At 46.3% G+C, this 10,012-nt stretch overlaps 1 protein-coding gene across 4 annotated transcripts in view; it reads right to left on the reverse strand.

Annotated features, from left to right (window-relative positions):
• Nucleotides 1–3,167, reverse strand: part of LOC122386730 (prestin-like) — a 67,082-nt gene extending 63,915 nt beyond the window's left edge. The window contains exon 1 of one of the 4 annotated variants that reach the window (XM_043376233.1): nt 2,809–3,167. The gene's annotated coding sequence lies outside the window, so the exon portion shown is untranslated. The remainder of the gene's footprint in view (nt 1–2,808) is intronic. The other 3 variants (XM_043376230.1, XM_043376234.1, XM_043376236.1) reach the window with 3 other exon arrangements.
• Nucleotides 3,168–10,012: the final 6,845 nt, after the last annotated feature.

Genomic DNA, 10,012 nt, shown 5'->3' on the forward strand with positions numbered 1-10,012 from the left:
CCTCTTAAAACTGCAATCTTGTCATTCCTATAGATAATCTCCTGACTCCTATCTATAAGTCTGAAATTTGGTGTAATGAATGGGATTATAAGTGCCAACAGTTCATGGATCTGGGATTTTACATCTGAGATGTGAAGTCAGGTCAAATAGGTATGTGACCTGAGACCTCACCAATCATGATCATGATAAGATATGGGAAAAAGCACGATGCCTTCTGCTTTGAAAGAATATGCTAAAAACGCTAGATACTTTTGTAGCCATGGCACCTTGTTTATTTTAGAGACAAGGTGCAGCTAATGACCAGTGGTGACTGGAATGGTCAGTGATTAGGTCATCAAAGGTCTCTAACACATTTTCGACCTTTAATGGAGACGTTGTAGAGCGATGACAGCACATGGAGTGTGTTCAGCTCAGTAACACAGATCGATCCATATGCAGCAGGTTCTTTTCTAGTCAGGTCATGACATTTACCTGATGTCAAGTTTTCTATTCAAGTTCAAATTGTAAGCCATGCGACATGTTTCGACGAAACAAAAACGATGGTGATAACATGAATATCATACACATTCACTGAATCATAGGTTGTTACATAACAAATGCTTCGGCAAAATCCGTCCGTTTAGCTGTTTGGACTCTATGGTACACAAGCCATAGACCCGAAGTCATACCTGAGGCGAAGTTGGCGAAAGAGCTTTAAAAAAGCTATCGAATACGCTTTCTGTGTTGCTGTAGGCTAGCTCTTATTCGTATTTTACGGGTCGCTAAGGTAAAACGCTTACCAACGTAACGCTAAGGCAAGCTTTCGGCCCCTGATCGAGGTAGAGCTTCGTGGAAGAGCGAGAATGCTGCCCGTGATGAGAGAAAGCCAATGATGCCCAATTTCAAGGTCTTGGCCGGGTCATCTTAGGTCAACGCCCAAAAGTAGGAAAAATCTGGCCGCCTGCTAGAACTTAGTGAGCCGTAGCTGTTATCGGGGTCCCGAGTACGAGTTTGATGTTAGTCTTGAACAAAAATGATGACTCCGTGCATTTTGGGTAGATCGGGTCGGGTCAGGTCAGGTCGACCAGCAGGCTTCCTGCCGGCCATCTAGAGTGGGTGACTGACAACCACCAACGATAGCTTCGTAACATGTTACATGACCACCATTTATCAAAACTACTTCAAACGGTTCAAACGGGCGCTAAACTCGAAATCAGCCCCAAAAACCACAGTTGTAAGTGGAAGCAAATAAAACTCAAAAAAGTTAACCAAGGTCATCCATATTCGAATCAGGGCAATTTTTTTTAGAATACGAGGTCATTGGAAGTTTCGTTGCAATATACTCCTTTTTGCGCGTCTTATTAGGAAAGCCCCAGAGGGATCCACATTGACCCCATTTCCCCTATGCAGGCAGGTCCGAGGGTAGCAGGGCTGAGGCTAGCCAGGTACCTCGTAGTTACTGATACGTCATCCGACGAATCGACTGCAACCATTATTTTGACAATCAGACGAACGCTTGGGTCAGTTTTGACGAGCTCGCTCATTTGAGGGATAAAAAAGGACTAGAATCATATTGTCATACCGATGTTCTAGCCCACAGCTTATTGACCTATAAGCAATAGGGACTAGGGAGCTCTTGAAGCGATTCTGAATCTGACGTTGTATTTGTTGATGTTGCTGACGCAAACTTCCCTGACATGATAGCTAAAAAAAGTATACTCAGCATCGCCAAAAGTGGGGGGTCGACCCCCCCGGTTCTGACGAGTGGGGGGGTCGCGACCCCCCCGACCCCCCCGTCGGCGACGCCCCTGGGTTTGACGCAAATCCGTGCCTGCATTTCCCAACCATTGATTCCTGCCGTGAGCTTAGCAGCAGTGAGAGGGGAGAGCGAAACGGCGAACGGGTCACAGACCGTATAGGATCGATAAGTCGACTCAAACCAACTGCCGGCGACGTGTTGCACCCCTAGAGGATCAATATGAGCGAGCGGGTCGGCGCCTGAGGGCAAAGACCTGACGGGAAAGGAATATTATTCCATAATATTTTTTTGAAAGTTTGTCTTTGAGCTTTTCATCCTTCCGTTTCGAAGTCTGCTCCATTTCATCACGTCATTTCAGTAAAGCAATAGGTACTGTTCAGCTAAAATAGGTGAGATCAAACGATAGGCAATGAAAATAAAGGAAATTGATTATATCATAAGCGACGGAACGGGGAGGTTTCCGGGGCACCATGCCCCTTTGATTTTGACATTTAACATTAGCCCTATGGGCGTTGCATGAAAAGAATGGAACCAAAAGTTGGCAGTGCCAGTGCCCCCCTTAATTGAAGGTGTTCCGCCGCCACTGGATTATATGCATTCAAAGCATGCATAAACGTTAATCACGCAAACGCTAAAAGTATACCGTATGAACGAAAAGGCAAGTCACCGTGTTTCAAGCCTGTGCTTTTCTTGGCTCGGGCGCCGTTCGCTAACTGCTGCGTCAGCCGAGATTGGTGACGTCATCCGATTCCGTCGGTAGTTGGCGCAGAACAGTCCGTCACACGGAGAACACGAGTTCGCTTTAGTTCTCCCCCACCCCTCGAGCATGTCAATCAAACGGACCAGTGGTAACAAAGGATCACAATGTCGTAAATACCAAGACGCAGTGTTTAGAGTTGGTCGTCGTGCATTTCTCCGTCCTTTGCGATAAAAACCTTGCGCCATACACAGCAGGACAAGCAGTCTGGATTTGTGCCAGCACGCACTGGGACCAGCAGGCAGCCCGCCAGCCACCACACACGTGGCACAATCTGGGGGCAGTGGGACCAAGGTCCAACGTCAGTACTCACCTACCAGCCACCGGCAGCGCGCTGATCCCGGCTCCTCCGCGGTCGCAGTGACCCCCGACACAGCATCCCGCCAATCGCAGGGGCACGCCACGCACCACGCGCCGTGCGACCGGTCACCGCCTGCGGCACCGTCCAGCGCTCAGCTGTCCTGGGAGTGCGGCGGCCGCCCCCGGGCCGTCCGCGTGACCTTGGCCTGCGATCGCCGTCGGCGCAGATCGCCAAGACGGGGGAGCGTCGTCGGTGCCCGCGGCGGGGTCGGCGCCGCTCGAGTCACTGCCACCGCGCCGGGGCAGAGCCTGGGGGCGGATGCAGAGGGGCGCGCGCAGCTCAGGGAGGCCCGCAACACACCTGACGCTTTCGTGAGGGATCCGTCAACATGACTCGTCTGGGAGATGATTCGGTGACGCGTCATTCGGCCGACTAATGTCACGGTCTGTAAAGATTTGTTAGCTGAGGTATTTTTACCGTTTGTTGGCTCGGGGATCGGAAATCCAACAAGTAGGTTACCGGCCGCACGTGGTAGGCTGGAAGTGCACCGTCTGTTTGCACTCTTGCAGCGAGTGGCGTGTGCAGTTTTAGACAAAGGAACGGTGTGGGATGAAGGAACGTATAGACGTAGAACATAGCGCTTCCATAGAATCATAAGGTATTTATTTCCATGCATAAAATGAGAAGATAACTAATTTATTCACGCAATCTTTCCCGCTGGTCTATTCGCATTTCGCAACAAGATGCATTCTTATGCTGTTCTTACGCTTATTATGTCGTTTTTATTAGGTGCTTGAAATTTGAACAATGCACAAATTGCAAGCACAAAATGCATATTGCTTATCTGATTTCATAGAATGACTTCTACGTCGCAGCCATTAAAATTTCCTTCTGCAGACGGCGTCACGTTTCATGTTCATGGTCGGACATTCGGAAGGTGACCAGGAAGTCTTTCACGACCGTCTCGCTGTCTGCAGGGAGGTGGGGACTGGTTCTCTGTAACTACACGGCATAGTCTGTGTTTAGCCAGCCTCCCTCGCCCTGGCATGCCAGTCGAACGTTCATCATGTGTCACTGTCGACGGCACGCCTGCAGAAATGCCGACCACAGTCCGGCGGCGGCGAGGACAGGCGTCATCGGTATGGATTCGACCGTGAAGCGGAGTGTAGGCATGCTGCATCCCTCAGAGCCCGTGGAGATGTGTTGAGTGTGCATTTGCGGCGATTTACCGTTATTTTACTTTCCCAGTTTACATTGCAAAATGCACAGCGATGACTGACGAGCACACAGCTGTCATGACGCGTCATCCTGCTGTACTTTTGGCAGGCAGGATGCTGCCTTCACTCGTCATATATAACACATTATTCTGTTGCGTAGGTTTTGCGGCAAGCTGCTACGAACCAGTGTTAGGGCAGTAGTCTGATAGCACATCATGGCGGAAGGGGGAGGGGCACTTTTACGTCCGTCTAACCTTGCTCTTGGATCAAGGAGCGATAAACAGTAAGTGGCGCGCCGCTTACTGTTGCACCTCGAAACGCCGCGGCGTTTGAAAGGAAGTGAAAATAATTATAAATGTACGCACTCACTTCGGGGCCATTTTAAGGTCCGGTCAAAGGTCAGGTCACCAAGAGGTAGTGGAAAAATATAGGTACTGAAATAGTAATAAGTCGTCGTATTCTGAGAGTTGATTTCATTTAGACAAAAACTTGCTTGATATTTTGATTACCAGCATTTTTTTGTGAAGAAGAGACGTCTTTCTTTGTCTTTTAAGACAATTTGAACATTTGACCTCGGGTCAAAGTCATGATGTGGCCAGAAAAGGTCACCTTTGCATTAAGCTGATTCACATCGTCATTGAGATGAACCCTTAACACGCCCAGGGTAAGTACAGGGTAAGCACGCTTTGGAATGTTTCAAGCCCAAGTTATCACAAACAATTATTTAGCGGTGTAATTAAATCATAATGTAGTATTTCATTTGATTGATGCAGTCCCATATGGCTGCCGCCGCCATGATCATTGATAAGTGCGTCTGGAGACCTATCTCTATAAAGCTATACATTGTCGAAATGGCCCTGATCATGGTTTATCGACTGAGCCATGGAATCAGTTACGATGTGCATGATAAAACGAGTGGCTACCGGTAGCAGTAATAGGGCTGTAAAGTTCACCGGGAGTGGGCCGCTAATGTTCAGCTGCAGGGCCGATCACGGAAGAGGAAGTGTAATTACAGCACGCTTAGCGCTGACTTAGAGACAGCTACCTACGGCATCTGCAGCCTATTACGGCCCTTTGTCACTAATGGTGGACGGCCGATGAAGAAACGTAAAAAATACAAGCACACATCCTGGACACACATATCTACATGAGTCCTTTGCGGATCAGCATCGAGGGTATGAACCCTTATTTATGAACATGCATAAATTGTTTCGAACGAAGCTTTTCGTCTGTATTGCGTTCATGCATAATGTCAAACCAACAAACTTACATATATATATATATATATATATATATATATATATATATATATATATATATATATATATATATATATATATATATATATATATATATATATATATATATATATATATATATATATATATATATATATATATATATATATTCGAATAGTTCGGAAGCAGGTTCTCTTTTATGCAAGTTTTGTTAAACACAACAGCATAATGGGCACTTATCTTCTTCTTATTAAGACTTTCGAGGCGGCGAATGCACTGTCGAGGTTCGGGTTCGTGAGAATGTAAATGTAATTGTAATCGTGAGAATGTAAAATTCGCCGCCTCGAAAGTCTTAATAAGAAGAAGATAAGTGCCCATTATGCTGTTGTGTTTAACAAAACTTGCATATATATATATATATATATATATATATATATATATATATATATATATATATATATATATATATATATATATATATACCTATATATATATATATATATATATATATATATATATATATATATATATATATATATATATATATATATATATATATATATATATATATATATATTGCACGGTGTACCAAACCTCGCCGGAACTATTGGTTTTCTATATACGCGCCGGCCGGGGGGGGGGGCGGGTACGACCCCCCTCGCCGTTTCGCCCCTAATAGAGCTAGAGCGTCGCGAAAAAAGAGCGTGTGCGCCGTTACAAGACGCAGTGATTGGTACCTACGCGAGTTTAAGGTCTCAGGTCAACCGGTGACCTCTGAGGTCAGGTCAAGTGGCCCAAGGTACGGGCTCGGTTTTTGGCGAATAACTTCGTAAAAAATGGTCGCAGAGCCGCGATTTTGACAGCATCGTGTTTGACTTGCTCAGGTGCGTCGAATTGTTTACTTTTTGTTTGTGTGAGGTCAACTTTAGGTGTTGACCTCGAGTCACGGTCAGGCCCCCAGGCCCCAGGTCACGAACTTGGTCGAAGGAGGTCATGTCGCACATCATTCGATTTGGCTGGTCTTTATGAATCTATTGGTGGCTTTCCAGACTCGTTAGCTCAATTTGCTCGAAAGCTTTTTACGAAAAACTTATGACCATAGTGACGTCATAAATTACGTCATGCAAGGTCAACACTGCAAAAGGAAAGCATTGGGCCTTGCAAGGAGTGCATGAAGTTACGATTCCGTGTGCTGGAGATGATTTGAGATCGTTCTCGGCGCCAAAATAGCAGTTCTCATTTTTCCCCATTAACTTATGCCTAATGGTGAGATGACGTGACCGACCTGATCTCATATTACCTTTAGGAAAAATCCGAGATATACAAAATGTGAGGCTCGTAACGGAGGTCTGCAGGTCTAATGGAGGTCTGTATACAGAGGTCTATGGTTCTACCTACACGCGGTTTAATATATAGTAAACGGTTGACGTCAACTTAACCGTCGCTGGCAGAGGCCGAGGGGTTGATATAACCCCCCTTAAGTTTTTCGAAGGTAAGTCGCGTAAAAAGCGGCTGACCACGACGAAACTTTCATTACCCTCGAGTTAATCAATTTTACACCTACCCTGAAAATTATGTGACCCTGACTCAGATGACCTTTGACCTGTGACCTATTTCTCGAGACCATGTTTGGCCGGAATCGCGATTCGGCGTAGGTATGTCGGCCCGTATTAGCCGCGAGTTTGCAGTTTTTCGTGGTTTCAAGCGTTCAAATATGTGATATGCTGTTGGTCCCATGCATTAGGGTGGGTGTAAAGGTCATCTGAAGGTCAGGCCAGGTCATTGACCTTTGATGACCTCGGCTCGTTTTTGGAGTTGAATTCGAATTTAGCAACCATCTGAACATTTACGAACTAGTTTTGGTACCTTCGTAACATGTTACGAAGCTGTCAGAACTCAGAAGCGGTTGACTTGTTACGAACCTTGTTGACTTGTTGTTGTAGGACCCCTACTGGTTGAACTAACCTGACCTGGCCTAAATGCATCTGTGATCAAAACTAACATGATATTTGTGATAAGCACCCCGAAAAACCTATCAGCAGCCACACATTACGACGTTCTAACAGGTCCCGATTTTCCCGACTTTTGGGTCGTTAAACTGACCTGAAAGGTCAACCGGGTCGCACCAATCCCCCCCTTCTTGTGCCGTCGAAGGACGCAAAATGGCCTGTGCCGGCGAGGGTTAAGTATTTGAGGGCACAAAGACAGTCCCTAAAAGTACAGGCACATTAGGTAGGTTATATGTAGATTGTAGGTATGTACAGTCTGTCTTAAAAGTACCGCGCAAAGTGACGGTGGATCCATCAAGCCTGACCGATGAAGGACTGCCAAATTTGAGTCACCGAAGCAATGGACATCCTCGTCCATTCCCCAGCTCCATTGGTTCGGTGACTTTCAAATTATAGCAGGCCCTTCCTCGGTCAGGCTTGATGGATCCACCGTCACTTTGCGCGGTACTTTTAAGACAGACTGTACATACGCACCTACCTAAACAGTCACCCTGCGCCCGTTCCTACGCTAGCCTCTATGTTGGTCTCATTGAGGGCTCCATATCGGCCTTTGACTGACAGCCTCTGACCCAACAAGACTTTGATGGCCCGCGTCGATCTTTGAGGTCCCACTGCTCATACCGGCCTCTGATAGTCCAAGAGGCCCAAGCCATCCAGGATCAGAGGGCCTCGCTATGGAGACCTCTGAGGACTAGCGCTGGTGCACTGAAGGCCCAGCAGTTCAACGCTCGTCTGTGAGGGGCCAAGCCAGGCGCGTAACCACCACTGGGGACACTGGGGACCGGTCCCCAGTAACTTTTAGGTTACTGGGGACCGTCCCCAGTAAAACCGAAGACCTCCTTAATTTGCTGCCAACTGTTGTCTCTAAATCGACGTGAAGAGTAATATGTAGGTAGTAAAAAAGACAAAACTATGGATATTTTGTTTAGCCAGCGCCCGGGTGGGCCTCTCGGCCAACTTCGCCATGGTGGGGGGGAGGGGGGGGGGGCTTTTTGGCCGCACCAGATAATCTCGGAAAGTAAGCAAGCTAGAAAGACGCGGTAAAAAGCAACATATAGCTCGCTACAGTGTCTTTCAGAATTACTTCTGTCAATTTTAATCGGTTCAGCGATGAGGTCACTGGAGGTCACCAAAGGTAAAATTTTCACGAACGTTTGTTGCCAATTTTGACAACTTTTCACAAATCGGCGCATAAGTCAGGAACCGATAGAGCTGCATTGCTGCGGGAAAGCGCATTCGATAGCTCTTTTGAATGCCTTTCTGATTAATGTTCTCAGATTTGACCTAAGGTCAACGGTTTAGCTTCCAGGTTGGCGTTTTTGCGGAAAAGGTTTTTGGATCATAACTTTTGACTCAAAACTTGTATGACGCTGATTTTACCGGCATCGCGTTTGTCTCGTCGAGACGCGTCGAATGAATTATAAATTTAACTGAAAAGGTCAACATGAAAATTTGACCCCTGGTCAAGGTCACGGAAAAGGTCATGTTGCATGTCATTCGATTGGTGTTGTTGAGCTGAACCCATTCATGGTGTTTTAAGGGCTCTAGCATGTTTCTACCTAAAGTTATAATTAAAAACTGTTGCAGATGTTTCATGACCTGGAGATGACCTCAGGGGCATAGAAGGGGTCACAAGGGGCAATTTTCCGGTTCAGTGTTTACCTGTGTCACGGTGTTTGAATGTGTTTTCGGCCAAAAGAAAAGCATTTCAATTTTTCCCAATGACTTATAACGAAGAGGTCTCAAAATTGACCTGACATTAGGTCACCGATGTGAAAATTTTGAGACGATTGTTCATACTGATTTCCTCATGCAAAAGTTTGAGTTTCAAACTTCTGGGATGTAAACTGTAGGAATGACAGTCACAAAGTTTTCTAGAGGCATGGCTACTTTACTTGACCTGGTGACCTCACCTTATAGGTGACCGGCGGTCGAAATTTTCACACACGATGCGAAATTGAGGTATCATAGGCTATACCTACCAAGTTTCGCGACGGTGCGCGCCGCGGCTTTTCCTTACACGCCCAACAAAAAAAAAAAAACTGGCAGGTGTGGCCAAAAACGCCCCCCCCCCCTCTGCCCCCCCCCCACCCCACTCGGACCAAGGCTGATCCTGAAATATAATATTTGGTCTTCGTGGCCCTCCATGTGGTCCCCAGTAACTTCAAACTCGTGGTTACGCGCCTGGGCCAAGCCGATATCGCGGAAAGGTAAGCATTCTCAGGTGCTTAAAGGGACCCTCCCACCTTCAAAAAAGTTTATGAATTGACATGAAAGTGATGTCGCTGGGTTCAGAAAGAGCGAAAACGAATATCTACCAAATTTCACCGAAAATTATTCACCGGTTTTCAAGATATTAGACTTTTACTTTTGTTTACTTTTTTGGGATCTCCGCTGTTTCTAGCGACTTTATTTTAGAAGTGCGGCGTTTGCGGCAGATGTTGCGCGCAAATAGCATATACCACCGCGTGCTACAAAACGTTTTAGTCTAACATTTAAAAATCGTTAGATATATGCGCTGACGTCACACATTCAGAGGGGTATTCCTAAGCATTAGCCCCTCTGAATCAAAATGCTGCAATTTTGAAATTCAATATTTCCGATTTAAGGCATTTCTCGATGTTGTAAGTGCCGAAACCGGTAATTGTGAGCCAGGGACCCCATTTTGGCTATCTCAACTCAAATCTAATGTTAAGGTGGGAGGGTCCCTTTAAGCAAGGCCCCATAGCCTCATGGCCCTGGGCCTCCGAGT

Source organism: Amphibalanus amphitrite, unplaced genomic scaffold, assembly GCF_019059575.1.
Source record: "Amphibalanus amphitrite isolate SeventyFive unplaced genomic scaffold, NRLGWU_Aamphi_draft 000261F_arrow, whole genome shotgun sequence".
Classification (NCBI taxonomy): Eukaryota; Metazoa; Arthropoda; class Thecostraca; order Balanomorpha; family Balanidae; genus Amphibalanus; species Amphibalanus amphitrite.